A 17,311-nucleotide genomic window follows, 5' to 3' on the forward strand; every position below is an offset into this window, starting at 1 on the left:
TTATTTTTATGTAAATCATTGATTAACAATTGTTAAAGTTAAATTAATCCTCCACAGCTTTGTATATTTTAAAGCATTTATAAACAAACTGTATAACGTATGCAAATAATATTAACTTAGTTATTTTTAATATAGTACTTATTGTATTACAATAATAATGACTACTTATAACAAGTAATAATTTAAGTACTTGTACGTTTATTTTAATAATTATATTGTTCACCTATATCATTACAAGTTTAAAGGGCAATTTAAAAGTGGCAACTATTTAAGAGGAGTGAGGTAATTTTCTCCGAGGATAATTTTACATCAAGGTCTTTAGGCTTTGAAATAGAAATGAAACCTCTAAGGCAAGAAGTGAATGGATTAAGTCGACGTTGACTAGGATTATTACCAGGAAGTCTCACAGTGTTTTGTGAGATAAATATAATTTTGAAGCGATGGAGTAATATGACTATTAAACCGACAGTAAAATGAAAAAGAATAAAGGATACAAATAGTATGTTGTATAGCTCTTACTCATACATCATTTAACTTTTTTGTCTTGAATTTAAAAACAATTGAGAACTTGTAACACTTACGAGAACAGAGGTTGAAAATGATTGTGGATCGTGAAGATAAATATAAATGAATATTCGGAAACATATTTGTTGTCAACCCTTCTCAAAATGGCGTAGGTGTGTTTTCTGCGTTTGTCACTTTTTTATGTATCGGGTAAAAGATGAATTTTTGTTTGGCCTATTTACGAACAATAATCTTACTCAAACATTTCCCATTAATCCATTATCACTATGAACTACAAATCCTGATCCTAATTAGAATATTTTAGATTTAAATGGGTTTGGTTATGTTAGAACCAAGATATAATTTGAAATTTCAGTTGTATATTGTAGCATGCAAATTATACCGTGTTATTGAATTCAGGGAATGGAATTTAAGATTTTATATGGCAGAATAAAAATATATTTTACTCAAGTGAATTTATTAATTTACCTCCACAGCAAATCTGCAGACTAAGCTAATTTCAACTTGCCTTACTATTTTTTACTAAGATCATTTATTTTATTTTACATGACAAATTTAACAACAACAACATTACAGCAACATCAAGTAATATTATGTTAGATTGAGCCCCTAGCGGGTAAAACCATAGTAAAAAGGGGTTTTTAGTTAAATGTTTATAGTTTAGTAAAAAATAAAATAAATGAATTTTCCAAATTTGATTAAATACCGGGTGTTTCAAAATGACTCACCCGGTTTTAACGCTTTATAACTTTTATACTATTAAACTTACCGCTATAAAATACGCATCAAACGAAAAAGCAGCTCAAAGAGTTTATGCCTACCAAAGACACATTATTTAATAAAATCTATCCAGCAGAACTGTAGATTTAATTGTACAAAGTTAAAAAGTAATCTCCAACTTTTTTAACACTAAAAATTTGGAGGTTACTTGACGTTTTTGCAAATAACTTTTAAATGGTGAGGAAATCGACCAAAGTGGAAGGTAATATTTCGAAAGAGAATAAAATTTCCTACAATCTACAATTATGCATTTCTTTAAAATACTTAATAAATGTAGCCTAAATTTGCCTTAAAATAAAAAAGTGTAAAATTTAATGTTTGCTATATCTATTGTCTACATTGATGACAGGGATTTTCAATTTTTTTTTTAATTTTAAGCAATTTTTGGTACCTTTCTTGAGTATTTTCAAAAAATGCTTAATCGTAGATTGTAGGAAATTTTATTCTCTTTCGGAATATTACCTTCCACTTTGGTCGATTTCCTCACCATTTAAAAGCTATTTGCAAAAACGTCAAGTAACCTCCAAATTTCTAGTGTTAAAAAAGTTGGAGATTACTTTTTAACTTTGTACAATTAAATCTACAGTTCTGCTGGATCGATTTGATTAAATAATGTGTCTTCGGTAGGTATAAACTCTTTGAGTTGCTTTTTCGTTTGATGCGTATTTTATAGCGGCAAGTTTAATAGTATAAAAGTTATAAAGCGTTGAAACCGGGTGAGTCATTTTGAAACACCCCGTATATACATACATATACTAGCACGCTGCAACAGTTTACTTATCCTCAATAGTAACATGAGAATTTCAAATTAAAGTTTTTTTTTATTTTCTCCCTAACCATTACCATTGAGGTGTATTATCAATGTCATCAAAACAACCCTTAAATAAGCCTCTGGGAACATAAAAACAGTAGAAAATCGGTCCCAGGTTTGGTCTTAAACATAATACTTACGATAAAGACATTTTCTGTATATGCGAAATTCGCTAAAATTGACTTTGATAAAGAAATAGCTGTGGTAAAGATTAAGTGATACACCAAAGATTCCCAATATCCTGAAACTAACCACGAACTTCTATAAAGGTGGTAAATACGTTATTTTGCCGTTTGTAAGGAGAATACGTTTTTTTACCTCATCGCACAAAATTGTTTCAAAAGATTTTGTATTAATGCCAAGCCGTATAATAGACGGTACGTACTACAGTTTGAACTTAATAAATAATCTTCAGAGAAAATGACGTAGCCTATGCGATATAAACCAAGTCAATACAAATAATTTAAAATTTGGAATGCAGTTCAAATGGATACAGATTATTTTATACTAAGGATACCTAAGCCATGGAGCTTACCTAATACCTGTATTAATTCAAGTAAATATTTTTTCCCGTTTAAAACTTAGCCTCTTAATATGATGTCACTTATTCATTGTTCTTTCAAAGCCTGTGCTAACGACGAGGCAGTTTGGGCTTTAATGATGTTAGAACTGTCTCATTTATGGCAAGGATGACCGAAAAGACGCTAATTCGACGTTGTGGGATGAAAATATTTCATACTTTACTGGTAATTGGAAACATAGCTTATTATTAAGTACCAAAAAGTTAAAAGAGTTGACGGATAAATATATGGATATTTTATAACTAGATGTTTTAGATATAATCATATCTCTTATATTAATACGCGAGGGCTGTTTTTTGTGAACAAATCTCCGTTATTTCTGGACCGATTGAAACGTTTGAGGTGTCAAATAATTTGTCTCAATTCGTAGTTTTTCATAAAGGTTTTATAATTTAAAAGCTCTTACCCTTAAGGGCACGAGACGCTCTCAAAGTTCGGATTTTCCCCATAAGAATTACATTGAAAGCAAATTTAAAAACAAAAAACTCACCAGCTTTTTGGGAGTAAATATTGATGTTTGTAATATTTAGGAGGTTATAGACAAATCTAAACAGTCAATCAGTTTTGTTGTAAGAACAAACAATTTCTTGAGTTTAAAGGAGAAATATTGAAAACATGAGGAGGAGACAATTCATAGGAGATCTTATACGTATGAGAAGAGTAGGGGAGAGGCCTGATCTCACAGTAAGGAATACAGGTACACAATCATTTGGGGAGATGAATAATTTTTACCAGTTGTGCTAAGTAACTTATTTTGGAAGTAAACAAAAACCATGAAGAATAGTATACACATCATGTTGTCACAGTGGTAAAGTAAACCTTCCTAAAGTCAGATCAAATAAATACATGCATGAAATGTTTACTGGTAACAGCTTTAAGTCGGGAAACATTTGTAGAAAACACTAAAAAATAAGGCCGGGTCCAAAAAATTCTGAAATATTTGTACAAGAAGCGTTTACTATTTAGTGCTATTAAATAGTGTGAGTATTTCAACTAGTTGTTTATTATTAGATGTCCCGAACATTATACAACATTTAGTTGTAGGTACAAACGGTTGGACAATAGTGATAAAATAAAATATAAAAAAATTAAATACATACACAGCTTTATAGTTGGTCAACTAATAGTCTAAGAGCAAAACCAGTGATTGGACCGTTTCTAACAAAAAACCTAAAAAAAATCCTGTATAAGGTCAAATTATATTCAACAAAGGGAATCAGCACAAAGAAAAAAACAAAAGAATGTAAAACGATGTGGTGCTTTTTATTTCTATAAAGTATATATTCGTTGTATATTCATGTAAAGCGTTTGCCATTTAGGAGTACCATTTTACATACCATTAAAAACAAACAACTCCATTTTACAAACACTTAAAATTGCATTATGTTCAGTTTTGAACAAATAAAGTGTTGAAACCGAAAACTATTTTTTAAATAGCTACATGGCTTTAGAAATGCCCGAACTCTGAACGATAACATTATTATTTAAGTTTTGAAAACCGACAGGGCAATAAGGCTAAGAGGCAGTAAGGCTTAAGTGGATAAAAGGGACGAGCTCCAAATTGACTTTTGACTCCTTTAAAGAAAACCACTGGGCTTTTCAAAATTTTTAATAGGAAAAGAGTCACAAAACACTTCTTAATAATGCGTTGTATAGTTCAGACATTAGCGTTCATCCAATTTAGAGAAGTTATAAAATTAATATCAAAAACACTTGTTACTCTCAATTAGGTATGTTTGTAAATATAAATTGTATGTCTTAGGTGATAGTTTTACGATAATAGGTTGGATTTAGAATGATTTTGAATTTTGTCATATAAAAAAATAATTATTTATAGCATTTTATTAGATTATTTTTTCAATTTACGATACGAAGAAAATATCATCGAGGGTGTTTTGCTTAGTAATCGGTTGCTTTGACTCGCTGAAATGTTATTTCCAAATGACCCATTTACTAATGGTATGACAATCGGGAAGTTTACTTGGAGCTGGAGTGGTAGTTAGAGTTATACTTGGAATAGTATTGTGAATGTATTGTACAGTACAGCATTAGGCATCTTGTTTGCATGAAAAGATTTTATTTTTTGGATTTTAACATTAAAAGCACAAACGGTCTGTAGCCAAAAAAATGTGTCTTTTGTAATATAAGTCTGTGCTAATTGTAGGGTCTCTCGTTTCAAATTATAATACCAATTTTCCCTAGTGTTTCGATAAAATTCAAAACCAAAACGTAATATTTAACTGACCTGTTTACTATGGTTTCACGTTTGGATGCAAATAATGATGAATTCACAACAATAAATTTATAATTTGATGAGGAGTCAGCATTTAAAATAAGATTAATTATCTTACTTTAACGGCTATTAGCGATATAAATTTTGGCTGTTTGAGAATTAGTTGTTAAATCATTCTTTATAAATTGACCTAAAAAGAAATTTGCCACCGAAAGAAAATCCACCGAAGGAGTGTAACAAAAGTAACAATTGAACATTTCAAAACATGATATCTAACCGACTATTTGATCAGAATTCACTGTCCTACTTCTGGATATTGATTTATATAAATAGAATTATTTTACCTTACAATATCCTTATTCGTCTGATAGAACTACATGTTTCGCGATAACTGCCACATCATCAGGTTCATCCTCTTCTACGAGTCGTCATACATTTAAAATTAAAAACACAACTATCTATATATATAATACGCTAAGCCGATTTTTGTGAACAGAACTCCTCCCTCATTTTTGGACCGATTTTGATGATTAAAGTGTCAATAAAATTGCCCTGATCTGTAGTTTTGCAAAGTGTTTTTCGTTTTTTGATATCTTTATTAGTTTGGACAGTATCTTCCATCAAAGTTGGGTTTTCTCCCATAAGATTAACATGGGGGAATAAAAAATATTTAATAGAAACTTTGTCACCACTAATTTGAGAGAACGGCTGGGCGTAGAAACTTGGTAGAGGTGTCAAAAGAAAGGTCTTGGTCTGTAGATGAGTTATCAAAAGAAAAACGAAGTAAATTTGCTTAGGGCTCTGCCCCAGAAGCCTTTAAAGATCCCACCACAGAGTTGTTTACATTTTGGTCATGTGGATAATACTTTTTAATAAAACAGCTGTTAATTTTAAAAATGTATTTCAAACAACACACATTTATTGGGAGTTACTGAATTGGTCAAAAGAAGTATTCGCAATGTTATTTTGTGATTTTAAAATTGATTTTCTTTTGTATCATGTGTTGCAATATAAAGTTTCATTACAAAATCAGTGGAAAATCCTTTTATCACAATAACTCTATCAATTATTTCTTATTGAACTATCTCATACCTATTTTACGGGTTGGTGTCTGCCTTTTTTTTACAACTTTTCTTTGTATTTTATCATATTATTCTAGACAGATCATCATATAGGTTCATGAGATTATTGTCATACATGCTTTCAATCATTGGAAAACCTTTCGATTGTGTAATACAATACAAAATAATACAAGTGCAGAAAGGCAGGGTGCCCATTTGAGCCGGTCCATATTTTGCTAAAATAATAGTGGTTTACAGCAACTGGATAAAACATTTTACAATATTTATGTAGAAATATGTGAATGATTTAGAAAGTCATTAAGCTGGAAAACTGCAATATACTGCAGACTTTTCAGATAGGTTACTTCGATGTATTCATTCAGCTTAGTGAAAACATAATATAGATATGTATACAAATAAGAACTTGAACTCTTAGAGAGCCTTTGAATGTTATTAGACTAACGAAAAGGGTTGTGCATGTTTACTAGCGCTACTCAGCAACAAAAACAATTTAATTTATCTCTAAAATATATATTCTTAAAGTGCACTGAGCAGCAGCCTAAAAAATCTATGTAACTTACCCATATAATATAGTTACAAAATGCTTAAACTCGCATTGTGATCGCAATTATAATTCGGCTTATATTTCTCCAAAAGAAAATTCATCTTCAGAAGAATTTTATTGTGCTCTTACCGTTTCTAATAACATCCAAACACAGAAACTTTGCCTAAAATGGTACCTGTCTTGACAAATTATTTGCAGTGGCCTATAATACGGACCGTGGACCCCTGGGTTGGTAACATTATTGAAAATAACACGGCATTTTGGCTCTAAAAATGAACCAATGTGTAAATACTATTCAAGCGGTTACTGTCATGACAGAAAGGTCATATTCCTTTTAAACGTTCTTAGTTGTCCGTTCGTTCATATCGCAACAGCTTATTGGACAGTTTTCTAGAGACCTACTACACCAGTTGACATTTTCATTTATAATCAAAATTTTGATATGCAGACATACACATATTCGATCATCAAGAAAAGAAGTATCAACACCTAAACCACTTATATCTTAAACAATAAAGTGTTAGTTTGCTGAAAAAAAATATTTCTCAGACATCTGTTAAAATTGTCATGGCATAAACTTTATATACTTACAAAGATTTTATTTACGACAAAACTTGATTATACGTAAGTGTTTAAGATGTATAGTTCTAATTACACATCTTGATAATGCAGATCCTTATGACGTACAGTATGGAAAATATTTTATTCATTAAATGATCAACCATATGTGGTAACTAACGCGATTAATATCATTATTGTTTTTACACTTATTAATCTTTAAACAGTGCTAAATGCTCAAAACATGTATAATTTCACTCAATTTAGCGCAGTTAGATTAGGTAATTAGCGTAAGCCTTGAAAGTAACCGTCGATTTCGACGGGTTTCACCTAGTATTAATATTTATTTAATCTTGATTTGTTGGCTACTTATCATATAAATAAATTTATACACAATTTTCAAAAAAGTGTAGGTATATTTAGAGTTTACTTCTAAACCCATCGTCAGCCTATGTTCTGGGTTTAGAAGTTAACTCGAAATATACCTACACATATTTTTGTAAATTGTGTATAAATTTATTTATATGATGAGTAGCCAACAAATCAAGATTAACATAAATAATACCATCAAGAAAAAAAAATACCAGAATGAATTATATTAATATTTATCTGAACTATTTATCTGACTATTTTATATTTATCTAAATGATTGCAATATTAGCTGAAGGGATATAGCATTCAAGAGAAAAGTGTTAATCGTATACTTATTTATTTAATTATCATAGCACGGGGTATTTCAGCTGTCCATATGAGCAAAGCCATAACGATTTTTTTAGTCCTGGCCCAGTTACAGGAAATATAGGACATCATGACTAATTGAGCCCATAACCAAGACTTAGTAGGAGCTTTAAGTAAATAGGTATAATATATTACAGCTTTAAGAGTGGACATTTCAACCCCAACGTCAACTAATCTTTATAAAATACTAGCTGACCCGGCGAACTTCGTATCGCCTAAGTTATAGGTTTCCCCTAAGACAGACCGATGGAAAGAAAGTACCGTTACGTTTAATTTTCAAGATGATCTCGTTCGCATCGCTCAATCACGTCCTGGTTGAAGTTCGTTCGCTACGCTCACTAACCTTTGGGTTGGAGCTCGTTCGCTACGCTCACTCACCTTCAGGTTGGAGCTCGTTCGCTGCGCTCACTTGCCTTCAGGTTAGCTCGTTCGCTACGCTAACTCGCCTCCAGGTTGAAGTTAGTAGTTATGGAAGGAGATGGTTTTGTGGAGAATTGAAATGAAATTGAAAATTTTTTTTTTTTTTTTTTCATGTATGTGTGATTGAAGGGGTACATGTGATTGAAAGTTGAGTGGTGGGGTTTGTTATTGTAATAGAATGAGAGAATGAAAGAGAAAGAGAGAATGAAAGAGAAAATGGATGATGAAGAGGGTAATGAAAGAGAAAGGGATAGAGAATGTTTGGGGTTGTGAGTGAGTGAGAGAGAGAGTGAAATAGAAAATGGGGGAGGTAGAGGGGTATTGAAAAGAGAGAGAGAGAATGTGATATGGGAGTGAGAGGGGGAGTTCTATTATCTGGTCACTTATGCGGCTATACGCTCGTCCTGAAGTATACTTGTGGGGCTATTGGTCCTTGTGGGGATATCCCCATAAGGACCAGGTCTTTTTTTTGGCTGGAATGGATTATTCGTTCAAAATAATGCGTAAATTGCCCACTTTCAGCGCAAAACGAAAATATCCCCACATGGCACCTTATGATCCTTACACTTAGTTCGCTTTTGCGGCCACCAGAGCTGCGCTGATGCCGGTTTTCTCTCTCCGAAAAGAGAGTAAAGCTTTGGTCCTTATGGGGATACGAGGCCTGATTGGTCCTTTTTGAATTTAGAGAGAGAACTGTACCTCATGATCAACTGTGGGGATATAAGAGAATATCTGCGGTCCCTATGAGGATGTCAATTCTGATTGGTTCGTTTAAATTTTAGAGAGAGAATTTTACCAAATGGTACATTGTGGGGATGGTTTGTGTCTTCAGTGATAGACATGACACTCTTTGAGGAGCACGAGGTTGTAATTTTGTACAGTTATTGTTCTCTGAGTCCGTTGTGCTGCTGCTGAACAGACATCATGAAGCGTGGCGTGGCGTAAAAATCCAAATTTTTACGCATAATTACTATTTTATTAAACCTTTTATAAAACTGAAAAACTGAATGGATAGTATATTTCTGTCCCTTAAAATCATTATTGGTATATACTTAGAGTTTAAAGAATAACGTCCAATCTATCTAAAATCCATATCAAAGATTCTAGTTTTGTCTGTACATTGCACATAATAATATATTTTTAGGTTGTTTTTACGTTTTATACATTATGAAATGAAAAACTAAATAAAAAACTTTTATTTATCCCAAGAATAATAAACTAAAACAGAGAGTAGCTATACAACATTAGAGTACAACATTTTTAAGATAAAATTTGCCTTACTTTGCCTAAATTTGACTAATGGGCAGGTGCCTGTGCGTAAGCCTGGCTGTTATCAGTCTAAAGAAATTGAGGGAACACACTAAAATTTGGAAGATTAAAGAAGCAGAAACGAGTCTTATCTCTTTATTTCTGTCCGTCTGTCTGTCTGTCTGTCTGCTGTCCGTCTGTAACACTCAAGATGGCATTTTACGCTATCTTTTCCAGGAAAACGAGAGTACCTATCAAGATCCAAGTCATTTTAATGTATTCACTGGATTGGCGAGAGTGTTTTTAGTCATTAATATATGGCCTCACTACTTTGTAAATACAATTACTGACGTTCAAAAATGCAGTTTTGTGCGATTTTTGTTAAGTTTTCGTCCAATTTTTATCACATAATCATCTATGAAATAACGAACAGCTGTTCGGATCAAGGTAATTTTTTCTAGGTGTCACTAATATGTTTACAAATGTTGTTTACAAATACCGTAACCATTTTCGATTACATTTTAAAAGCAAATCCCAACCAAGTGAGATTAAAAACGTTTTTCTTGCATATCGGATTTAATTAATCGCAAGTGCAATAAAATAGTGTAACCACTTAAATGAAATTAAATAACTAGGCATCATCCAGGTCAGGAACCAGAGATTAGTTGTGTATAAGATTGTTCTTGAGTTTTGATAACCAGAAAGAAGACCTTGAATCAGTTTTGTATACGGCTGGGAAACTTAAATTTATTAATGATCGACACCAATAAATTAGAAACAAGGTTTCCACTCATTGACGGCGCTTCAATAAGTGTAAAGTAAAAAATCACAACTGCAGTTGGTGATTGTAACTGAGGTTTACGGATGATGCTAAACTCGATTTTTTAATGTGTCACTTTTTGTTCCTATACCATTGACTTTAATAGTCAATAGTTCATACTCACCGTGTGATGCAATCGCTGGACCATACAGCCAATAGGCCCATAGCCCATCCTTTGGGTACGTCCGCCTACCCAATTATTCATAACAAACTTTTTGACGACAATCCGTGATAACCGGTACTTTTCCCTAGAATACATGGCCTACCTCCTACCTACTTAAGAAATAAAATTACAAACGTCCAAAAACCCAACGTTGTGTGATTTTTGTCACGTTTCCTTCTATACCAATCATTGTTTATAGAATACGTAATCTATTAAATGACAAAAAGTTGTTTGTATAAGGTTGTTTTTTTTTCAAACTGACACTGATAAGTTTACATTAAAAGTTGTTTACAAATAAAGCAATTAATGTGAAATAACATTGATTGCCGATAACTTTTTACGAGAAAATCCAAAACCAATAAGAGATCAATAAACTTGATTAACGCATATAATTGGTCTATTTACTTTAATTTTTTTGCTGTAAACGTTAGTTTTTGGTTCTGGTTCTTTTGCCTTAGACGAGTTGGTAGCTGAATTATGCAAATATTTGTTATGCAGATATCTGAAACTATGCAAACCAACTGCTGTTCTTAAGGTTTCAACTGACTAAGATAAGATCCCCGTACGTAGAACGGACACAAAGCTAGTAAAACATAAACGGAGCAATGTTTTTATTTTTAAAAGTATTTGAACTCCATTGAATCTCCAACACAACACCATTTTACAAGCTACATTTTACGTTGGGACAAGAGTTTTATATGTATGGTATTTTTTGCCACAAGCACGAGGCCTCTTTCAGGCCTCGATCAGTCGTAGCCTATTGTAGTAAACAAAAACCAGCATTAAATTACTTCTAATGCTATTCTTATGGAGAACAATTTACTTCATATGTAATTTTGTGTTAAAATTTTGGGAATTTCACTATTTTTTCCGCCGTCTCGGTATTGTGACCTTTCCCTTTAATTTGAGCCCTCTCCCGTCATTCTAGGACTTCTCAGTCGCCTACAATTTTGACGCAAATAATCGGCTTACGTAGTAATAGCTATTTACATTACAAGTGTAGTAAGAGCGTTTTTACATCACGCAGGTGAATGTTGTGCAACGAGCGAAGGCGAGTTGCATAATTCACCGAAGTGATGTAAACACGCTCTTGCGTAACTTGTAACGTACAAAATTTTACCTGACCCGACAATATTAAGGAGGTTACGAGCAATATACTTCATTATCAATTTCACTCATCTTCTAACAGTAACGTCCATTTACAAACAAAAGCTAGGTTAGGAAAATTCTTCAACGCATAACAATAAAATTCAAACACACAGCTGATTTCTAGCGTTGAACGTCGTTGGCTCCATAGAGGTATATTTTGTAAGTTATCCACTCAATGTTATTTAAATGGGTTTCATTACATCACCGAGTGAGTTTTTTTTCAACTTTACATCACTCGAGAAGTAAGGAAGTTGTATACATCACGCTTGGGATAGGGAAGTTTAACATGGCGGGTTAGGTAAATATATTGACTAGAGCATTTTTCAATAGGCACAACCATTGTAATGTTGATATTTATTTAACGTCATATTTTTGTTATTTTCGTTATCAAATTTGTTATGTAATGTACACTGCAATCGGAGTGTCGTTATTACCGCGAGTCACGACGGACGATGTATTGACAATTCGGAATTTGGTCAACTCGAGTCGTGAACATCATTGTGCGCTGTGATCGGTGGGCGGGGGAGGAATGACCTTCACAGACCGCGCACCTGCTTACTGGCCACACCCCAGCGCAATGGGTCCAAATCATCGATATGTCCAAATGTATGTAATAAACATAAAGGAATCAGCTTTGAAACGTCAAAAAACTCACACAGAATATTTTGAGTTGTTTTTTGCTGAAGAAATAATACTGGGCAGACCTCCAACCAAAAAAAGGTGCGAAGAACGTTTAAAGAGATTTCCTGAGCTGCAAGGAATAGGAAATTACCTGAAGATCAAATGAAAGGTAAACGCAATAGTACAGGAAAGAACACAGAAAAGCCTGAACAAATTATCACATTAGTTGTTTTTACTGTGTTGTATCATTTTTAACTTATCCATAATGCCAGTTTAAACATGTTGGTATTATCTGTCGTTTTTCATAGTCCTCCAATGTATGATTCGTTTATGAATTTAAACACCAACAGTAATGTTTAAACTATCACATTAGTTGTTTTTTCTGTGTTGTTTTATTTGTAATGCCAGTTTTAAAATGTTGGTATTATCTGTCGTTTTTCGTGGTGCTGCATTGTATGAGTTGAATTTGTTTATGAATTTAAACACCCAATGTAATGTTTACTGTTATTTACAAAGGTTTTCAATGGCTTATAAGCCTTAGGGTTTTATGATTGATATGTTTTATGTTTGTACGACCATTTTCTACCACTACCATTTTAGGTTTTATTCTAAACGTGTCTTTTAGAGGAGAGAATTATTTTCTTCTTACATTAAGCAATAATTGCCTCGGTCCTTAAGATTTTTTTGGGGCTTGTCAAACGATGAAATATACAAACAGTTCACAACAAACATGCGTAACGTTTTACTAACCCCAAAAGACATCTGAATAATTAATGTGAGCGTTGCAATACAGACAAGAAACACTACGTTATTAAAATTATTGTTTTGTGCCCTTAGATCTTTTGAAAGTTATTATTTATACAGTTTAATAGTTGAAACTTAATACTTCTGTTAAATTTCTACGGGTACATTCTATAGTTACTTTCTGAAGGGCTACACTGAAAATTTTTACTTATTTTTACTATAGTAAGATGATTATACTTTATTCCCAATTTTTAGGTTAAGTTCAATTTACATTACTGTATTGTTTGTCAGTATATTTTTATGCCACAGTGTTTTAGCAATTTATTTAATAATATACTACACTATTTGTATATATTATACTTAATTAATAATGTAATTTAAAAAAAAAAAAATAATGATTTTTGAAAGAAAATGTTTTATTTTAATCCTTAGAGAGTAATCTGGTAATATCTCAAACATTATTAACATGTTTTCAGACGGTTTGAATAAACAGTCTAGTTACCTTGTATTTTTCATGATGTCGTATTTGTCCATGCAGTTTAACAAATTACTTCAATAACAAAAGAATTTAACGACATAAACCAGTAAATTACATAAGTATAAAAAGTAGTTGATGATTATTATTTTAATATTAAAAACGTAATTATATTCCAAAATATGACATAAAATATGAAAAATGTATGACGTAGTATAAATATTTATTATTAAATCCAGTTTTTTTATGTTTATTGAATGTTGCAATATTAATTATAAAAACTGTTATAACTCTAGTTACAACTACTACTATACACTCCAGTAATAAAAAAAGGTCATTCTTTGCTATACTGGAAAAAATAGACACTTACATTGATTAGAAACAAGAATAGATAAATCAAGTAATGTTACTTTTGAAGCCATAAAAAATGGACTTTTAGTCTTTCACGCCATCTAGAATTAGCAACACCACAAAAGTTTTTTTGGCTGGTTCGATGTGAGTTTCCTGCAAAAATATCTACAGAAATATGGGTTGCAGAAAAAAGCACCTGATGGTGTCATGATGGGGTGACTGGGATTGCAGTATTGCAAGCTCAAAGACCACATTGCCTTCTTTGGAGGCGGCCATGCTTGAATGCAAGCCTATTGTAATCGTTTAATTACAACAAGTTAAGCTCAACACCACAATGAATGATAACACTATGTTGCGGTATCAACTTGAAGTGACGACTTTTATGAATAGCATTATAACACTATCTGAGACAGGGATCTCAGATGGTGCGTATTTAACCTGCATATGAAATTATATAATATCAACATAAAAATGATGAAAATATGTTACTATTGAAAAAATTGTATGCACATTAAAATACATTTATCCGAAATTTTATAAAACTTATAATTAAATCTTCAGTTATAACGTTGTCTAAGGAATATAAGAATATATTCCAGGTAAAGTGGTGTCAACATTTGCCTCACATACATAATATTAATGACGGGGGTACGGACATGAATATTCATGTATGTATACATGGTAATTTTTTTATATATTTATTTAAACCATTGCTTATACTTATACAAAGTCAAAGTCATCTTTATTGTCACATAACGTTTTTTTCAAATGCTCTGGCACAGCCGACATTGTCAAACTATACTAAGATAAACTAGCTAATTGGTAAAAATAAATACATAGTAAAAAAAAAAACAATTCACATAGATTTGTCTTCGAGAAACAGATCTATACTAAAATAATTATTTTCCAACAAAAACTAAACAATGTTTCCTTAAAAGATACTAATCCTATGATTGATTCGTTGAACCCAGGCAAATAGTAAAAACATCTTTTACCCATATAAGAAGGTGTCCTCTCCACAAGATTTAATCTGTGTATAGGATATTGAAAATCTTTATTAAATCTAGTGTTATAATTGTGCCGATTATTTTCACTGAGGAGTTTTTCGAAATTTGATTTCACATACAATAAACATTTAAGAATATACAAATTAGGGACGGTTAGAATTTTTAGTTCTTTAAAAAGTTGTTTGCAAGAATGTTTTACGGGTTTGAAAACATTATTCTAAGTATTATTTTTTGAAGTTTAAAAAGTTGATACGAACCAGAGGTGACGCCCCAAAGCTTGAATTTTTCCATACTGTTCCATACTGTAAAATTGATGAAAATAAAGCGTGATAAATCATTAGTCTAGTGTTTGAATAATTTCTTAAGACCATTCAATTAATTATATTACCCTTAAACATTTAGCATGAACTGTTTTTACGTGTCCTCCTAATTTCATTCTCATACCTCCACAAAACCCTCTGAGATATCGCCGTAAAGTCCTCTCTTACAGTCCCACAAATCCCTCTCTTATATCCATTGAAAGTTACTTGGTATCCTATTTCACCGTCTAACATTCTCAAAAACTATTTATAGGCCTACATAACCCCACAAATATCTATCTTGTATATCTCCACAAGATCCGCTCTCATATCCTCATAACGCCCTCTCTTGTGTCTTCTGGATAATCACCATCGCACAAACCCAAGTAACTGTAGAACTATCAACTCTTTTCTCATATCGCCATAAAGTCCTCTCTTATATTCCCACAAGTCCCCCTCATATATCCTCACAAAACCCTCTCATTTATCCCCACATGCCCCTCTCTCATATCCTTATAAATTCCTCTCTTATATCCCCACATGCTCCTCTCTTATAGCCTTATAAATTCCTCTCTTATATCCCCACATATCCCTCTCACATATCCTCACTATGCCCTCTCTTACAATGACCGTTATATCCTCTGAATGTTCTCTCTTATATCCCCACTAATTCCTCTCACATATCCTCGTAAATCCTCTCTCATAGTGACCGTTATAGCCCCACAAGGACAAAAATCGGCACTTGGTAAATGGACGAATTTTTGAGAGAGGGCCACAAAAAACAACTGCTAAAATTTTATCTAACAATCTTCTCTCACTGGATTCTTTCTAACACTAAAAATGGCAGAGTTCCCACAAGTGACCATACAAACAAGTATCCCCGCAAAGCACCAGATGCTGGACAGAGAGAGAGAGGGAGAGAGAGAGAGAGAGAGAGGGGGAGTTCTATTATCTGGTCACTTATGCGGCTATACGCTCGTCCTGAAGTATACTTGTGGGGCTATTGGTCCTTGTGGGGATATCCCCATAAGGACCAGGTCTTTTTTTTGGCTGAAATGGATTATTCGTTCAAAATAATGCATAAATTGCCCACTTTCAGCGCCAAACGAAAATATCCCCACATGGCACCTTATGATCCTTACACTTAGTTCGCTTTTGCGGCCACCAGAGCTGCGCTGATGCCGGTTTTCTCTCTCCGAAAAGAGAGTAAAGCTTTGGTCCTTATGGGGATACGAGGCCTGATTGGTCCTTTTTGAATTTAGAGAGAGAACTGTACCTCATGATCAACTGTGGGGATATAAGAGAATATCTGCGGTCCCTATGAGGATGTCAATTCTGATTGGTTCGTTTAAATTTTAGAGAGAGAATTTTACCAAATGGTACATTGTGGGGATGGTTTGTGTCTTCAGTGCTAGACATGACACTCTTTGAGAAGCACGTGGTTGTAATTTTGTACAGTTATTGTTCTCTGAGTTCGTTGTGCTGCTGCTGAACAGACATCATGAAGCGTGGCGTGGCGCAAAAATCCAAATTTTTACGCATAATTACTATTTTATTAAACCTTTTATATAACTGAAAAACTGAATGGATAATATATTTCTGTCCTTTAAAATCATTATTGGTATATACTTAGAGTTTAAAGAATAACGTCCAATCTATCTAAAATCTATATAAAAAATTAGAGTTTTGTCTGTACATTGCTCAGAATAATATATTTTTAGGTTATTTTTACGTTTTATACATAATGAAATGAAAAACTAAATAAAAAACGTTTATATATCCCAAGAATAATAAACTAAAACAGAGAATAGCTATACAACATTAGAGTACAACATTTTTAAGATAAAATTTGCCTTACTTTGCCTAAATTTGACTAATGGGCAGGTGCCTGTGCGTAAGCCTGGCTGTTATCAGTCTAAAGAAATTGAGGGCACACACTAAAATTGGGAAGATTAAAAAAGCAGAAACGAGTCTTATCTCTTTATTTCTGTCCGTCTGTCTGCTGTCCGTCTGTAACACTCAAGATGGCATTTTACGCGATGGAAAACGAGAGTACCTATCAAGATCCAAGTCATTTTAATGTATTCACTGGATTGGCGAGAGTGTCTTTAGCCATTAATATATGGCCTCACTACTTTGTAAATAAAATTACTGACGTTCAA

The sequence above is a fragment of the Macrosteles quadrilineatus genome, unplaced genomic scaffold (assembly GCF_028750875.1).
Source record: "Macrosteles quadrilineatus isolate MER2022 unplaced genomic scaffold, UCM_ALF_1.0 Scaffold_23__1_contigs__length_1887923, whole genome shotgun sequence".
NCBI lineage: Eukaryota > Metazoa > Arthropoda > Insecta > Hemiptera > Cicadellidae > Macrosteles > Macrosteles quadrilineatus.